The 19703-nt window shown below is 32.4% G+C and overlaps 1 protein-coding gene across 2 annotated transcripts in view; it reads left to right on the top strand.

Annotated features, from left to right (window-relative positions):
• Nucleotides 1-19703, top strand: part of LOC118183119 (teneurin-a-like) — a 1514249-nt gene that overhangs the window by 73496 nt on the left and 1421050 nt on the right. The window lies entirely within an intron of this gene.

Here is a 19703-nt window from a genome sequence, read left to right as displayed (position 1 = left end):
ATCCTTATAAATATTTCCTTTAAATGAAAAGAATATGTGTGTATTATACTTTGACACATAATAACTTCAAAATAATTTTCCCCTTATGAATAAACACACAAATATCTGATCTAACAAATGTATTTTTCGTTGCTAATTTATGTGTGTGTGTATGTCCGCAGTCTGCAGAGCTTTGATCCAAACCTTGATCTGAGCAACAATGATGGTTTCATTAAACATTCAGAAATTAGTAAGATGGAATTTTATTTTTAATGCAGTTCATGACTAAATTTTAACAATTTCCATAGTACTTTAAACTTCTTTTAGAAATGTAAATATAAAAAATTCATTACATTTTCACCAGCATGAGAATACTCCCATAGTGTTGTAAGATTTGTAGATGAGGTGCTGTGCCAATATCCACCATGATTTTTCAGTTCATTGAACTAAAGTGGCAGTATCTCTTGGTGACTATGCAAGACATCTAATATGCCTTGCATGTGGTCTAACATATTTTATACTAGATATAGATACCGGAATTAGGTGATCAAGTCTGTAGAACAGTCTCAGCTACATGGTTGGTATACGCTTTCACATAATTTTACTGGAAAACCTTTATTAAAATGGTAAATTAAAATATTCCTAATTACATTATATGTATATTGCTAACTGATGACTGTTGCCTTAATGAACATTGAAATAATCCAAGATCACAAGGCAGTGCGCCTTATATAGTATCCACTAAAGGAAAGCCCTGTGTTGCGTAAAGTAGATACTCCCTGCACTAGTGCCAAGACAGACACATATCTTGACCCTGATAATTACACTATCCAGTCAACCTTTCAATCTTATCTGACGTGACACAATCGCAGCCTACTGAGGCGTACTCTCACAGTGAGCTATACTTATTGTCAGGAACACTCGAACAAGAAACTCCTTTGCGTGGATATGACGTACAAGGTTTGCTCTTCATTAATGTCACAGAGTCATAGTGTGCTCAAAAGCAACTATTCTCTATTCTCTTTATACTTTTGTTCGTCCCAGTTCTATCCGGCAAGTAAAGTCACTGTCCTCGAACGTTGAAAAGGCCTAACTTTGTTTGTCTACTTATCTTGAAGACAATGAAGAACAGTGCTTCTGTATTCTGGGGTGTGCAAATAATGATACAATTTCCTAAGAATACACAAAGAGACGGTACATGAACTAGCAATTGTTTCATCTAAAATGTGTCGAATTTACGTGCAATCGTCAGTCGTAAGAAATCTAGATATGCATAGTGATATTCTCCAGGTTATTAGGGCCCACTAGTTCACGAACCATGAAACTCTGTTGATAACACCTCCAGCTTTAGCTATAAGATTACCCTGGAAAAGTCATAAATGAACCATTATTCATGTAACGTCTTCGAATGAAATGCTGTCTGCTAACAGTTGAAAACACTAAAGGTATCAAGATGAAAAGCCAGGATACCGAATTTTGTCACAAACATCATGAAAAACATGTTTCTGACAGCAAATATAAGAAAGACCAAAAACAAGGCAAATCCGATATTTCGTAACATTTAATTATCGTTCAAATCTGTTTGAAAGCTTTTATTTTTTATCATCTGCATCCATGCAATCGGTTTGACTTTGTTAACTTGCTTTCGACTCGGACTGCTTTATTTTTTAATGGTATGCATATTTTTGACATAATGTATTTTCATAAATATCACCACTTTAGCGGTTTTCCATTGTATTTCTCAAGTCTGAGGGTAAACACTAAGAAATTTCGATAAAAAGAAACTAAAGGGACTATAACAAAAGTCATTTAACTGAAAATTCATGCTATTAAGAAAGGTTGGTATTAATTTCCAGTATTACATTTTGGCATTCACTGATTACAAACAAATTTTGAGCCATTGGAGACAGAGCAATAGGAGTTATGTTTTATATACTATGTACTCAGGCGGCTTGTCTGTGTGCATGAGAAAGATTTACCGCCTCTAGTGCAAAATACAAAGCATTTTCTCCTAGGCAGTAAATCGTTTTCCCATAATAATATATGATAAGTACTATCAAAAGTAGGTAATTATGAGACGATTATCATTCAAAACTAGACAAGGAAGGAATTTGGATGGGCGTTCTACCTTAGTTTAAGTTTAACCCTAGTGCGTTCCTCTACTTATTAAGTGCTCTATTATTTCTTTATATTTTCCCATGATAAAATTTAATAATATAATTGTCATATTCAGAGATGATCATTTTAAATAAAAAGTTGCGCATTCAAAAGAATATTTGTTTTTCATTCTTAGCTAGAAATGATGCTGAAAAAAAGATGGAAGGTTATGTAATGTAGATAAACATAAATGCATAAAAACTAAAAATGCATGAAAACTTTTTTTTTTTTTATTTTTTAACTTTTCAGTTAAGAAAAACCTACATCAAAACAAGATTTTTTTTGACAAGATTCTGCATGTCTATGCATTGATAAAAAGAGAAGGATTCACATTTATAGATGTGCATGCTACATAATATGACTTATAAATAAAAGATTATACATGTAAGTACAAAAGCATGTATAAAGGTTAAATAAATAACTGCACACATGTTCCGGAGCCTACATGTTCTGCTGTACTGCCGACCTTTTTAGTTCAACTCCTTACTACGCTAGACGATCAGGTTTCCAAAAATATTTCAGTTCTTTACAGCAGCATTTTCTCAACAGTAAGCATAAGAGGCAGAATAACACGAAAACAATAAACTTGACTGTATGCTGCGTTACCTACCTAAAAGTCCCAATGACGATTAGAAACCCAGATCGTAAATGCTGTGCTTTCAGAGCCGAGACTGTAGGAATACAGATCTCAGCCTATACAAAAATGACCCGGAGGGTAGATGTGAAGATAGATAAATAAATATATAGATATGTAGACGAATATGAGGATTTAGAAAAAATAAAAATATTGTTCTTGGAAGCAAATACCGGTGGATTCCAACGAAGCAAGTATCGATGGACAAATAGCATAGATAAATAATCAATATAACGTGACTAGAATAATAAAAATACAAATGAATTTTACTAATATCAATTGCAGAGTTATACGTAAATACATTCAGATGAAAAACTGTATTTGAACTAAAATTGGGTGCTCCCTCATGAACAGTAGGCTCAAAACTACTGAAAATCGACCTATTTACCTTCCGTTAATGAACCCATCGGCTTTACCTTCCGCTACAGCAAATAACTGTGTCGCTTTCTCTTGGATGCACCTATTTAAGCAAATTTTAATTTTAATCGATAATAAACGCGCAATTGCATTTATGAAGAGGCACTTTTCAGAGCCATGAAATAATTTGCCCCCAACCCCCCACCGACATGGATATGGGGGCGATTGAGACTATCTCGGCTAGTAGCTCCTTCGGGATTTAATTATTTGCCGACTTGACAGATTAGGAACTCTCAGCCTTAATACATTTTTCGCCCATATCCATTGGCTGACGGCAATCCAAATTGCGGGCGAAAGGAAAGTAGCATTTGCTGCTGTTTCAGTCATACTACTTCTTTGATGATAGGAAACCGACTAATAAATTTTAGTCCTTTCTAATGAAAATCGGATATCTCAGAGAGCTAAATGGATATTAAAGTGCAGGACGTCGGCGAATGAGACTTAGTTTTAGGGAAACATTTTGTGCGATCTATTAAAATATTCTCCACTTTTCTTAATTGCATTGTTAATTTTTAGTCGAAGAAACTTTAAAAGGTTTTGAGCCTCTTTTATTATTATGGTGAGTATGAAATTGTAGTCACACAACATAACTGTACATTTTCACTTACTTACCACTCATTTATTGAGATAAGAATGGTTACAGCCGAAAACAACGCGGCAAAAACATCGTGGGAGAAAACATCGCAAAGAGAAAACATCGCAGTTCTAAAACATCGAGGTACAAAACATCGTCGTCGAAAATAAAGCGGTTGAAAAACTTCGCAGTTTAAAAATATCGTCGTCGAAAATATCGCCGTAAAAAATAAAGTATCTTCAAATCATCGCATGACGATAACATCGCAGATATGCTTTTTTCAAGCTTTAATAATTGTAAAAGAATATTTCCATAATGATTTGTGTGCGCAAGATATAAAGAAGGATAATTTTTACTTTCACATTTTTTTTTATTAAGTAATAAATTTTTGCTAAGAATTAAGAAGGCAACTTAAGCATAGAAAAATTGCATTAATCTTCTATGCTTAAGTTTTATTCTTATTTTCTCAGCAAAAATTTATTAGCTAATAAAAAATATGAAAGTAAAAATTATCCTTCTTTCCATCTTGCACACACCAATCATTATGGAAATATCCATTTACAATTATTAAAACTTGAAAAAAAGCATGTCTGCGATGTTATCGTCATGCGATGATTCGCAGATACTTTATTTTTTACCACGATATTTTCGACGACGATGTTTTTAAACTGCGAAGTTTATGAACCGCTTTATTTTCGACGACGATGTTCGCGACGTTTTCGCCTTGCGTTGTTTTCTCCGCTACGTTTTCGTCCGCGATATTATCGGCGGACACCATAAGAATTGCTGTGTGGTAAAAATTAAGGAAGTGAGCTGAGTACTTTCAAAAGCAAAATTATTTAAACAGGAGCAAAATACCATTTTACCAGACTTCACCATTTATTCTATAGATACAAATACATTGCGTGAAGATTCAATTCCTAAATGGTATTCTGGACATATAAATGCAAGTAAAAGCCCTGTCAGTGTAATAAAAGACAAAACGTTAAAATTTAAGAAAAAAATGTATGAGAAACTGCAACACAATGGTGAACTTCAGAAATCTTTTTTGATTTTAAAAGATTTCTACCATAGAGACAAGACTTTAACGAAGTTATTTTATAAGAAGATTCCTTTGGATACATACGGATATGCCATTCAGTATCAAGCATCTGACTCGGAACAACATGAATTGTCATAAACTGGGATCCCAAAAAAATATAAACAAAACTGTTTCCTTACAATGCTCATATTTTCATAAAAATATCTCGTATATTCATTGTCTTAGCACTTGTTGTATGATTTTATAAGAAAGAAACTTTGGGAGCAAATCAAAATATTAATTAGTTAGGACGAACTTCGATGAACTTGAATACATGATGACCAAATTTGGTATTTAAAATTAAGTTCATAAAACTGGCTTAATGAGTTTAATTTCAGGATTAAAAGTTCCCTCGAATTTAAAGTTTACGGAACTTAATTTTCAATTAACGTGAGAATAGGAACTAAACACTCAGTTTCATGATGTTTCTCTTAATAAACTTACAATTTCGCAAATAAATGCCTGTAGTATCAAGAATATATGAAACTAGTTAAAGCTCTTATTTAACATTAGCTATAACTTAAATCAATGTATTTTGATAGCTATAAAATGAAAGTAATTCAGATTTATTAGCATCATGAATTTCAGATTGTTTTTGTATTAGATCATTGTTTCGTATGATATGAAATTTAAAAACAGGAAATTTTATGTTCCTGACAGCCATGTCAAATGAATCTTACCTACTTCTTTTTTCAATTCTAGTATTTTCTTGAAGTATTTCGGAAAACCATATATATCTGGGTCGTTTATAATAAAAAAAATTACATTCCTATAAAATCAAAATAATTTTGGTTTTTGCTCGTAAGCGATTACACAAAATTCTATTTTTCTCCTTTCGCATGGTAATATAAAATAAAATTATTCTGCTTAAATTCTGATGTATTTATTATGCAAAAATTTGAACTTTCTCCGACTTTGCTTGAAAAATAAAGTGATCTTTGCTTTTCCAACCTTGTTCTCTCTTTGCCTCACGTGATATGTGATTACCTAAATTACCACTATTTTTTACGCGAATGATATTTGTACGTGACTGGAGGTACTTAACCGTTAAACCTATAGTTATATGTCACCAGTGACTTATAACTACATGACCAGGATAATCCAGTTCACGCAGCGGTCGCCGTCGTTATGACGGTCAGGCTTCTTTCGACGAGAAAAACTGAATCTGAAAAATAGATATAATTTGAAGCAAAGTAGAAATAATTTTGAAAAAAAAACGTGCGCATAGCTCATTTTAATGCACTTCTGACAAACTCCTTTGGTTTTGCAATATATTCCGATTCGAAATGGACGTTAATTAATTTTACGGTTTGTTAAGTTATAGCTATTATGCCCATACATCTTTCCAGAACAAGACAAAGTAGAGTTTTCACATAAATCTATTTGCTAATGGAAAATATGTGCAGTACATATTTCATACGTTTCGATTTCAACACTGTACTTCGCTGTTGTTTGTTATATAATATCTACATACGTAAATATATATATGTTGGTTGTTTAAAGCACGCTATTGCTCTTATACTGTTTTCATTTGGTAATAATAAAAAAAGGTAAATGAAATATAACTAATAGCCTATATATACTAATTCAGAAGTCAAACAACAAAAATCAGCGTTATATTTACAAAATTTTCACAGGACTAGTTTCGATGGTTTTATCGAACCACCATCCTCAGCTGCAAAACCGCAAATGAACAAGATAGGAAATAATGATTAGATAAGATAAGAAAGTCTGGACAAGAATAAGCAAGTGGCGCCATCTGTTGGTGAAACCAGAACTAAAACATAATTTCTTTAAAGGCCGAAGGCAAATTTGGATTGGAATTAGGATCGTTAACTAGAACAGAATGATTTTTATGAATGTAAAATGCCTCTAGAAAATCCAGTTCTCCAATGGAAGATGTTTTTTGAATAATTTTGGCAGCAGAAAAATTGAAAGTGTGGTTTTCCAACCAACAATGTTGAGCAACAGAAGACTTCTGTGTTTCCTTTTTTCTGACATATGCCTCATGTTCCTTGACTCGAAATTTTAAGGCTCTCTTAGTTTGGCCAATGTAAATTAAACCACACTGGCAAGGAATCCTATAAATACCCCAGGAATTCATATCCGGAATGGGGTCCTTGAGTGTGGAACTCGGAATTTTATTGATGGGAGAATAAACAACCCGAAAGTTAAATTTCTGCAAAATATGTGCAACTTTATAGCTAATTGATGGAAAGAAGGGAATGACAACAGAATTTTTATAATCTCCTAAAACAAGAGTGTGCCATTTAGTGTGTTGAGATGAGAATTTTTTAACTGCTTGATTAATAACGTTGGGTGAAAAGCCCCTGTCAATAGCTATTGCTTTTAAATAATTTAGTTCTTCATCAAGGGCTAGTTTGGAGGAGCAAACTTGAAGAGCACGGAAAACATAGGAATAAAATGAAGCTAACTTTTGTTTAGTCGGATGACATGATTTAAAGTGTGGTGGAAGGCAAACCGATGAAGGTTTACGGTAAACCGTAGTACTGAAGTTGGATGTGTTACGTGTGACCACAATGTCGAGAAACGGAAGAGAATTGCAAGTCTCAAGTTCAAAAGTGAACTGAATAGCAGGATCAATAGAATTCATTGTCGAAAGAACTTTATTTAAATAAAGTGAGACTTGCAATTCTCTTCCGTTTCTCAACATTCTGGTCACACGTAACACATCCAATTTCAGTACTACGGTTTACCGTAAACCTTCATCGGTTTGCCTTCCACTACACTTTAAATCATGTCATCCGACTAAACAAAAGTTAGCTTCATTTTATTCCTATGTTTTCCGTGCTCTTCAAGTTTGCTCCTCCAAACTAGCCCTTGATGAAGAACTAAATTATTTAAAAGCAATAGCTATTGACCGGGGCTTTTCACCCAACGTTATTAATCAAGCAGTTAAAAAATTCTCATCTCAACACACTAAAAGACACACTCTTGTTTTAGGAGATTATAAAAATTCTGTTGTCATTCCCTTCTTTCCATCAATTAGCTATAAAGTTGCACATATTTTGCAGAAATTTAACTTTCGGGTTGTTTATTCTCCCATCAATAAAATTCCGAGTTCCATACTCAAGGACCCCATTCCGGATATGAATTCCTGGGGTATTTATAGGATTCCTTGCCAGTGTGGTTTAATTTACATTGGCCAAACTAAGAGAGCCTTAAAATTTCGAGTCAAGGAACATGAGGCATATGTCAGAAAAAAGGAAACACAGAAGTCTTCTGTTGCTCAACATTGTTTGGAAAACCACACTTTCAATTTTTCTGCTGCCAAAATTATTCAAAAAACATCTTCCATTGGAGAACTGGATTTTCTAGAGGCATTTCACATTCATAAAAATCTTTCTGTTCTAGTTAACGATCCTAATTCCAATCCAAATTTGCCTTCGGCCTTTAAAGAAATTATGTTTTAGTTCTGGTTTCACCAACAGATGGCGCCACTTGCTTATTCTTGTCCAGGCTTTCTTATCTTATCTAATCATTATTTCCTATCTTGTTCATTTGCGGTTTTGCAGCTGAGGATGGTGGTTCGGTAAAACCATCGAAACTAGTCCTGTGAAATTTTTGTAAATATAACGCTAATTTTTGTTGTTTGACTTCTGAATTAGTATTTATTCGGCGTGATATTGTATCTTAGCCTATATATAGTACGCATATGTTTTATAAGCCACCCAGACGTTCTAGTGGTTAGGGGAGCCTGACTGCGATACCAAAGGGCCCAGGACGGTTATTCTACGCTACGAGAGTCGACAGCAAGTTGTGGGCCGCCAGATGTCGCTGCTAGTGAAAAACAGGTCTGCCCGACATCCTATATTCTCTGAGTACGGAAGTTGTAGAAAGCGCGCAAAAAAGTGTTGCCGCGTCGTCAATCAGGGTTGTGCAGTTGACGTACTAAGTAGACAATGGTTTTGTATATGTTTTCGCCGCTGATATTTTTCATATTTAAACGAAGAATACGGTCGTAGATCTCTGAATCGGTGGCGAATTTATAGAAAATATGTTGAAGCTTTTGCTCTGCCAGAAGATGTTTTCTTTGCGTATTTTAGATTGCCAAAATTTATAGTTATTTTAATTTGCGATGAACTGATAGAGTATTTGGAACCACATTCAGAAAACAAGATCGCAGTTTCTACTGAAACTATTCCTCAAATTATAGATATAAATTGTAATTATATGCTTTAAAAATGTAGAAGATAATAAGTTTATTAAGCACATATAGACATCCGATAAGCTTCTACTCCATTTATGTACAGCAAGAATTACGTTTATTTTAAAATCTAACAGTTGAATACCTTACGAACAATACTGTACACAAAAAGGAATGTCGTTCATTATTACGCGAAATTCACACTACTGTAAAATAAAAATTTAAAAAACAATTATAAAACTATAAAATAGCTTTATAATATTTTTTCAGTAGCAGTACTACTACTACTAGTGCGATACTTTTAAAAATAAGTTTTAGCCCAGAAGGGCTATTAACTTCGTTTTGCCATTTTGTAGCGTTTCACTTTTCAAATCGTTGCCACTAAATATCATCGCACTGTATTATATTTAAAGAAATTAAATAATGAGAAATCTGCATAAATGTATGAATGTTTCTCGCACTGTGATAAAACAACGGTACCTAGAGCCATGAAATTTTGAATAACGTAATCCTCCATCCTAATATAGGCCTCTTTGAGGCCCAAATTTGGAACTGGGAATTTGTTTTATTATCTATTTCATATTTTGTAAAGCATTTATGAGTGTTTGATTAAGAAACTGAATGATTTCAAAGCGAGCAATGGCAACATTGTACGGAACAAAAAAGAGGAAAAAACATTTTCATCTCTAGCGCGCGAAACTATCTATCGGAAATTCTAAAGATATGCGCTTTTTAAATTATATGATTTTGCTGTTGAATTGAATTTTATGGTTTAAATTTCGAAGAACAAGATATTTAATAAATAAAGGTAACAAGCAAAAAATTTTAAAAAAACGGCCTTTTGTGAGTAATATAAAATCTGAAAGCTTTCACTTTTTTTTTTTTTTTTTTTTTTTCGTGTGTGTGTGTGTGTGTGTGTGTGTAATTTTATTACGCTTTAAAATTGGTTTCTAAGGGAGGACTTTCTGAGGGAAACTGGCTTGTATACAGATTACATATGGGGAAAGCCACGAATACGCCGATGCGGGCATCGCCTTCGTGGGATTCGAACCTCGGACCAAACTACATGCGTTCAGCGACTCTACCGCTCGGCCACTCGTTGGCTTATTAGCAGAATTATACTGTATTATTATTTTATTATGCTATAAAGTAACAATGCTATAAGACTGAGACATACCTTTAGAATTTTCGATACAAAGTTTCGCGCGCTAGAGACGAAAATTTTTTTTTCCTCTTTTTTGTTCATGGAATAGTACTTTTGTAATCCATTAGTATTAAAAAATCATTGTTTCTTTGCAAAATTAAAAAAAAGGATACTGTTCATAGCAGAGTTCTCATGTTTATATTGTAAAAGAGATATTGATTATTATTAGTTTTCTATTTAATGTGTCGAAACGCTGGTTTGACAAGGACTTCAACTGCAGAAAAATATTTAAAGAAACAGTGCGAATCTGGAAAAAAATCACCTTCAGTATATTTAAAAAACACTGATAAATTTATAAAATAATCTAAATTAATATAAAAGATTTTCTTATATGAAATTATCTAAGTGCATTCAGTTACAATATTATTACCGCGAATATCGTTTTGTGTAAAGGTAGAGAACATATTTTTTCGCGTTAAATTAATTAATGGATTACTTATTTTGAGCAAAAAAAAAAAAAAAAAAAAAAAAAAAAAAAAAGCACGTAAATCCGAGTTTAAATTAGCGCGAAAAGTCAAAGAACGATTCATCTTAAACTCTGTTCCTCAATTTCCTATATACGTCGTACATTGATTATTTTTACTTTGGTACTTGCATTGTGAAAATAATATTGCTATCTTCTAATTATTTTCACAGAATAAAATCTTTCGAGAAGGAAGAATATTTTAAATAAGCAGTTTATATATATATAAGAAATAAAAATAACAGCAATGTAATATTAAAAAAAAAGGATTAGTAATTGTGTGACAAAAATTACAATACGAATTAATCACACATACAGGATAGATGAGTATAATTTTGGTATATATTTTATATTGAAGAAATATTTTCTTTCATGTTAATTATAGAATAAATTATTTAAAATAAAACATTTTGATGCGTGTGTGATAGCTGAATGCAGCAGCAATCGGCCGTACTGTAATAGCGAATGAATTTTAGTCCTTTTCCTGAAAGAAATAATTTTCATAGAAAAGAAAATAAAAAAAAGGAAGAAATATTTTCTTTCTAATTTCTTACTTAAAGAAATATTTTTCTACTATTAACTGTAAAATAAAATGCGTGAAAACAGCTTAAAGTAAGCATATTAAAAAATTAAAAAAAGAACTTAGTTTGCATTTAGATTGTAATGCAAGTTAATCATATTATAAATTTAAATGAATAAAATTATTTATTTCTAAAAAGATTTGAAGTAAGCTTAATTCATTTACTCTTATCTATTTACCGTTGCTTTCATGGTATCCCATATCACTCTATATTTCTTAGTCCTAAATTCCTACGTTAACTTTCCTCTTAGAAAACGGGATCCTAGCATATTCTACTGCGTGTTGGTCATAATACTGTTTTGTGCCATTCTTTTCAAACTGCAAATGCAGCGTGTGAGTTAGCGAAATAATGGGAGAATAGTCCTAGAACTTCAATCAGCGCGCGCTATAAATTTCGTCACTCGTCTGTACTGCGATTGGTCTAAAGCTCCTTGAAGCCTTGTCCCTTTCAGTAAAGTCAAATGGACCCACCCGCCCACCAACTGAGGACCAGAGAATGGCTTTCTCCGATAAGTTTAGATGGGTTGTCTATACCGGTTATTTTTGAGTCAATATTGTTTGTTCACTCAAGTTGTAGACAGATCCAGTGATCATAGAATAGGCGTCCAGGCTCGAATCCCGGAGAAGGCATTTGGATGTAAAACTGTCTGTCCTCTCATAGGAGGTAACGGTGGCCGCCTATTAGGTGCTTCCACAATAAAATGGCTACCACTTCTGGCCTTAGTAGTGGCCAATGCCGTTAAAGGCAAGTGCCCGCCATTTGTAATATATATATATATATATATATATATATATATATTATAAGCAATAACTTTGTTGGCCTATTTTAAATTAGGAGTTTTGATAAAGTTATAGAGTTTTTTTGTTACACTATTATCTATATATAGATAGAAGAATGTCTGAGTGTTTGTTCGCGATTAGCTAAGTCACTACTATAGCTATCGTGGCCAAATTTTCTAGAATTCTTTTCTGGGTCCTGGAAAAGTTCTATGTCCACTCTTTTCCAAAAAAGTAGCTAAAATCAGAGATATTAAAAACTCTGGAAACGCTAATTTAATTTTTTCATCGTCCTCATTTTTCCAAGTGGCATCAGTCTCACGCGTTGGAGATAAAAATGCTTTATTTCGAAAAGTGTTGCTGCTGCTCGCTTTCAAATCGTAGAGTTTGTTAATAAAAAATTTGAAAATTTTACAAAATCTATACATATAAAGAAGAATGTCTGCTTGTGTGCTTGTTTGTTTGTTTGTTCGCGTTATTTATTTTTGATCAATTATGATAAATGTTTGGCCACATTTAATCACCTAAAATTGAATCTAGGTGAAAAATTGGATGGAACTTGAGCTTTTAGGACCATTTGATTAGAAAGATGAAAGACAATAAAAACTGCGTGCGTTATTTAAAACTAGTGTAATTAGAGATAATTAGTTTATTTTACGATCGAAATTTTTTATGTGGGCTCCATATCGCATCAGACTGAAAAATGTATGAATCGTATTTTTTTTTGCATCGGTATTAGAGAAGGATTATAGTGCTCTCTGTTATCAAATATGTTACTCTCAATCTAACGTAACTGGTATCGGGTACTTCCGCTAATAATAAATACAGAATGTAGTTATTTTAACTCCTAGCATTCTGTGTATACACTAGTAGATAGATGCTAAGTAAAGAGCTAAAATCCATGTATCCCGTAGTTTATATATGATCTATAATGATATAAAATCATATGTGACCACATAAGGAGACATCAAACACTGAGATACTGGGATTAAAATGCGCTTACAGTTTCTCTGAACTGAGTTATAAGAATTGTAAGATCATAAATTTTCATTATATTGCTCAGAATGTTCGCGTGTACAAAATAATTTTTGACATTTGATTACGATATTTTATTTAAAAAATACATTACTCAGCAAAATGCATTATATGAATGAAATGTTAGTTCGGTTAATTTATTTCACAGCATACCGAACATCTGTTTCGTTCTCTTCTTAAATCTTCCATCAAGTACATGAAGTTTGTCAGCTGCATTTTTATTATTGTACTCATCTTTGAATTTTGCATAGACATCAGCATACTTCTCGATAATTTTCAGGCTAATAAAGTAAAATTCCAGGGCTTTTTAATGATAGATATTATAAAACACATCGACATTTATAAACATTCTATGAATAATATGGAGCTCTAATTTTTAAACCATGTGTAGTTTCTTTTGCACATTTATGCGGCGAAAGTGCTCAGCAGTGGTCTCAGACTCATAGCAGTGGTCTCCATCTATACAGAATTCTCTCAAAATTCAAACTGCATTCAGGCCGTATGCACGATCTGAAAATAAATGATGGGCCATATTTTTTTTTTTTTTTTGTTTACATAATGAACAGTTTTATCAATAAAATAAAAACATTTTTAAATACATTTTCTATTTCGCTTATTAAACATTTATCAAAACGTATTAAACAATAATAATAATATCAAAAATTTGACAAAAATTGCATTTATTTTACTTGCGAAATCTAAAGTTTGGTACCTGCAAGACATTTTTGTTGGTTTCTAATTCAATTTTATTGACAGCTAAATATTAAATTCATAAACCAACACCTTTTTCAAATAACTCTAATATATTTAATTAGTCATTAGCTAATTCAGTTTAAATTGAAAATAAAAGAAATTATGAAAACCTTCTATTTTTTCAGAGAAACGCTTCCATGTGGGACAAAACATGAGAATAAATAATGACAACCTAGCCCGTTTCTCTTATTTATTAAATTTTTTTCCGAGACATAAATAAAAATACAAATCTTTGCATGTAAATAATTATAATCATCTTTATTTCTTATAACAACTTGATGGTGTATCGATTCTGATGAAGGTTGCAATCTTCGAGAAAAATGACTAGAAATTTTCTTCATCACGCATAGAAAATAGATGCTTGTCGAGCAATCAGATTCCTTTCTTAGCAGTTTTCAACTGTTAAAAAAATACATAAAAAAATATCTCAAAGCTTTCAGATTTTACATTAAGAGATGTTTTACATTAAGATCCCAAAGGGATGTTTTTTAAACCTTTTGTAAGTTGCCTTTATTTATTAAATGTTCTTTGTAATTGACAATAAAATTCAATTCAACAATAACACCTAAAAATAATTTTTTTAGAAAAGCACATCTTTAGAATTTCCAATACACTGTCTCGAGTGCTGGAGATAAGAAAAGTTTTTTTTTTTTTCATCTTTTCCTAACACTTTTGCCATTGCTCGCTTTGAAATCGTTGAGTTTGTTAATCAAAAATTCATTTAAAATGTTACAAAATATGAAATCGATAATAAAACAAATTCCAAATTCGTGTTTCCAGATGTCCCTATTCGGTGGAAAATTGCGTTATTCAAAACTTTTTTGCTCTAGGTACCGTTTTTTTATCACAATGCGAGAAACATACATACATTTATGCAGATTCTTCATTATTTAATTTTTTAATATTTGGTGGCAACAATTTGAAAAATGAACCGACATTTAAAGATTTTCAACGCAAAATGAAAATAATAATAATAATAATAATAGCCCTTAATTCTGGGCTAACGCCCCTTGGGCTAAAAACTGTTCACATATAAATGTATTCCGAGACAAAGCGATTATTCACAGTGTAAAATTTGTAAATCTTTTATAAGATTTAGAGCGCAATCTAAATTAATTATCTCTACTTATAGACTTTCTGGTGCGACATACATGTTCGTTTCTAACCGTAATAAAAATGATATAAATTTTAACTTTAAATAACTAACATATTAAAATATTTGCAGCAAATGCATGATTGAAAAGTCTTTGCAGACCGCATAAAATTAGTTCTGGGCCTCATTCGGCCCACAGGCCGCTAGTTTGGGACCACTGGCGTACAGGGCTCAGACTTTCATTATACTCTTAAATACATTTTGATTTGAGATAATATTTCTAAAGGCCGTCTTTGTTATATATGATATAAATTACGCAGGAGAAATAATAAAAAGATGTGAGACAAAATGGCAGGAGAATTTTATTCCACACTATGAACTCGCTTCTCAAACAGGAAATGAAATACGGCCGATTAGCTCAAGGTCAGAAAGTGTGGGTGGGAATTTGGGTTTACAGCGCCCGCAAAGGCAGCTCCATCTAGGATCCAAGAAGTTAATTTAGCATAGTGTAAATTTCTGTAGTATTTCTGAATTTAAGAAGAACAAGAACTAAAGCCTCATTTTAAATTTGCAATAATGAAAATTAATTTTTATTTCATCCTACTAATGAAGACTCTCAGTTATAAAACATTGATTTTGATACAGTTATGGGGGTTAGGAATGTGTGATCGTAATCCTCATAGGTTCTTTTTATTGAACGAATGGTGCTTCAACAAAACTGAATGGCAGCTCTTTCGAGAACTCCAGTTGAAAGCATATCAAGCAAGTTCAGTTCCCATCACAGGAAGAAACGCGTGTTTCTACTCTTGTATTAAAAGTGAGCAGGATTTTTTTTTTCCTTCAGCCTCGCACACTGCTCTTAATTCCCTCCCCGTTCCCGATCTCATTCATCAAGTTGTTAGTAGTAAGCGGTGACTCGTAGAAAGAACTGATTCAGTTCATTGAACAAACTGTTCTCTTTTGATCTCATAAAAGAGCGGTTTTGTCCACCTCTAGAGTGGAGACACGTTTTTGGCTCACTATGCTGTAGCCGTCTAGTGGTCCCATCTGTTATTGAGGTTGGCGTATGTTCCAAAAGATATTTCGAGGTTGGCAATGGTTTTCAAATTAAATGGTTACTACTAAATTTGTAGAAGAATGTGAAATTTACAGAAAAACAGTATTTTTAGATTTTTGTATTTATTTTTATTGAGTTTAATCAGTTTACACTAGAACTTATTGAACTCGTTGAATTTAAAACTGCAACATTATTTTTCCATTCGTTGAATTAAAGAGAATTAATGCTTCACTTCAACTCAAACTGGACTGACAATCGAGATAATTTGAAGGGGATTTTTTTCCCTGCTTTTTAAAATTATCCATTTTAATTTCTTCATTTTTCTAATCATTTTTATTGAGTTTTATCAGTTTTAAAATCGTAGTTTATCGAAAGTCTTTACTTAACACATTTTAGGCTTTGCTAGTTATTTCCTGTTTGTTGGCTATTTTCAAGTTCGGATTACAAATTTGCGTACGAATTTGTTTTTATATATACTCTATTTTCGCAAGTTTTGGTTTTGTGAAGAAACCCTCAAAATATTTTTTTTAATTGTTCTATTTTTTCGGAATATTTTTTGATTTGGTCTATGTTTCGGATGCTATAATTTTGCATGTTTGGCGCGGCTTGCTTCAACTTCTAGGGGTTAGAGTGATAAAGACATGGATTACTTTGATTGTTTCTCTAAGATTATTTTTTAATTTTAAATTTCAAGCTTTATTTTGTGTCTTTGTAGGTTCAGAAATAGGCTGTTTTATTTATTTATTTCTTTCGTTGTACTAACTTCTGATGACGATTAGTGAAAGCTGTAAATTTAACGCTTCCTTAATATTAAAATATATTAGCTATATGACATTTAGATGCTTAAGTAATTTCTAAGACCTCTTAATTCTACAAATTTAAAACTTACATAAACATTTGATGCTATATTTCTTACGTCGCAGACATACATTATGGAGATGACATAATTTTCCGCAGCCTCAGCAATAATTAATAAACTCTCAGAATTATCATTCAAATTTCATTCTTAATCTTGCCTGATTTAACTCAGCTTCAAACTTTCTGTAGTTAGGATATTTAAATAAAGTCTGATAATTGCTATTATCAGAATGCTATTGTGATTGAAATTGCTTTAGTTACATTTATTAACCCATAGTAATTCTAGATACGCCTCTTAAATGGGCTCCACTGGTGTCCCTATAAAGACACGAATGAATAATTGAACCTCTAACAGTCACCAGATGTCGAGGAACTAACAATACAATAACAGTAACAGAACAATAACAGTTTTATCCCAGATTTAATTTCGATGTAGGAAATACAATTGTTGTTAATGACTATTTTGCGTACCCTTCAGAAACTGGCTTAAACGAATGGCTTAAAATATAATATGTTTGCGAGAGACAGATCATGTGTAGTCATTGGTAAAGATTAAAGAATGCAGTCCAAGAGACTCTCATAATAAAATATCATCATAACTCACATGGCATGGTTAAGTTGTCATCTAACAAAAAATACTACTGATGTACGTATATTTTATCTGATTTTCTTTGATTTCTTTAAATAGCATTCTTTCATTATATTGGTATAAAATTTACATCCATGCTATTAATATAGTTCGGCATTTTGCTTCGCATTTAAGACGTCTGGACATTTGATTTGCATCCATTAACCTTTTCGTTAATTTATTGTAGAGATTCCTTACTCAGCTTAAAATATACTGAGACCGTTCGCACTTTTTATACGATTTTACTTTGCTTTTAAAAAAAGTCTCCTTGGGAAAAGTATTAACTGCAGCTACATTTTCCAAAGCGTAAATTATCTTCTCCTTGATAATATTGTTTTCATCCGAAATGGCAAGTAATGGACAGAAGGGTATGCTTGTCTCTTTCCGAAGAAAATCATTCGTATTTAGTTAATAAAAAATGCTGTACAAACCATGAGTTTTTGGCATCTAAAGCAACGATAGATAATATTGTCAATAAGAAAACGTCAGAGTTTGGCTTCAAAGAGAAACATTGTTCAAAATACATATCCAAGGAAAAAATGGAATGTTTCAAATGTTGGAAAGAGAAGAACTTTAGTGTTAAAATAATTCAAAAGATAGTTAAATAACCATTAAAATGCTCAGTGTCAACTGTAAAAAAAGTGGTTAATGATGATTTGATTCTTAAAACGTCAAAAAAATGTAATATGCATCGTCTTGCCCCACGAAATATCGCCGAAAGCAGAGCGCGATGCAGAATTCTCTATGAGAAACAATTATTCGTATAAAAACGGGAAAATGTTGTCACAATAGATGAATTTTGGGTATATTTAAATGACTGCAATAAAAAAAGATATATTTATTATCACAAAAGAGAAGAAAAAATCTTATAACATGATTCAAAGAATCTAAAGAAAGTTTTTCAAAGGGATTTATGATTGTTGTTAGTTTTTAATATAACGATAAATAAACGTTAAAGACAGTGCAGAAAACAGTTAAGGTTAACTCCACATATTTATCAGGAATATATTTTACACCCAATTTTGAAATATGGAATACCTTCCCTTTACCCACAGTGCTATCAATCAAGGCCATTCCCTTCATTTATATCCCCACTAAATCTTCTGCTGTATCATCCACGGATTTTGCGTTTTGTAACATCATTTGTTTTCATTTCACAGTACCAGGAAAAGACTAGTTCATGACATACTAACTACTTGATAGTTTGCACGTATACTTTGCACAGTTTGAGATATTAACTACTTGATAGTTTGCACGTATACTTTGCACAGTTTGAGATATTAACTACTTGATAGTTTGCACGTATACTTTGCACAGTTTGAGATATTAACTACTTGATAGTTTGCACGTATACTTTGCACAGTTTGAGATATTAACTACTTGATAGTTTGCACGTATACTTTGTTTGAGATACTTGCCATATATACAGCTATGTTGTACCTTCGTGTTTCTTGGTTAGATGTTGAAATTCATCACAATAAATTGAAGCAGAGTTAATTATTATCACTTAAATTCACAAGGTTGATAGATCATTTAATAAAAGTTGCCATATAGCAGATTTTCACTCACAGTATACTAGGTCTCCAAGACTATGTCTGTCTATAGATACTTGTACAATGCGTGTTTACACATTTTTAGAACAATTTACGGGCCATTTAATTTAACTAATGCTATAGGTGTGAAGGACATGGCTTGGTGAATCTTCTTCGCTAAAACACAGCTTTATTAGCACAATTATCTCCTCATCGCCGAAACACCACTTTATTAGCACAACTATCTCCTCATCGCCGAAACACCATTTTATTAACACAACTATTTATTAAAACAGTCAAACTACTACATGGATGCTCGAACGTTCTCGTACTCAATTTAAGCTCAATGTGAGTGAGTTCCCTGGTCGTGCCGGTGGTTATCACAAAAACAACGTGACATCCATTGGCGACGCGAGCAGCCGAAAGTAAAACTAACACAGTGCTTAAAAGGTAAAGAGTATTTCTTTTAACGATTCATTCTGATAGCTATTTTTCTGTATTATACGTGTGCATTGTGATTTACGTGATAGAAGGACTTTTCGTAAAATTTCTAAGGGTATTAATTGCTATTCCTCTTCCACTACTTTTCTGTCCATCAATTATGCTGGGTTTGTGCTTAGAAATAACACTTTTCAAGAACGCCAGAAGCACAATAATCCATAGGCGAAACGTCCGGGCATTTTGCAGAATACTTTGTGAAACCATATTTGCAA

The sequence above is a fragment of the Stegodyphus dumicola genome, chromosome 7, assembly GCF_044657685.1.
Source record: "Stegodyphus dumicola isolate Sdum_Otavi_A_Nest chromosome 7, ASM4465768v1".
Classification (NCBI taxonomy): Eukaryota; Metazoa; Arthropoda; class Arachnida; order Araneae; family Eresidae; genus Stegodyphus; species Stegodyphus dumicola.
This window is presented reverse-complemented; position numbering and strand designations above follow the sequence as displayed.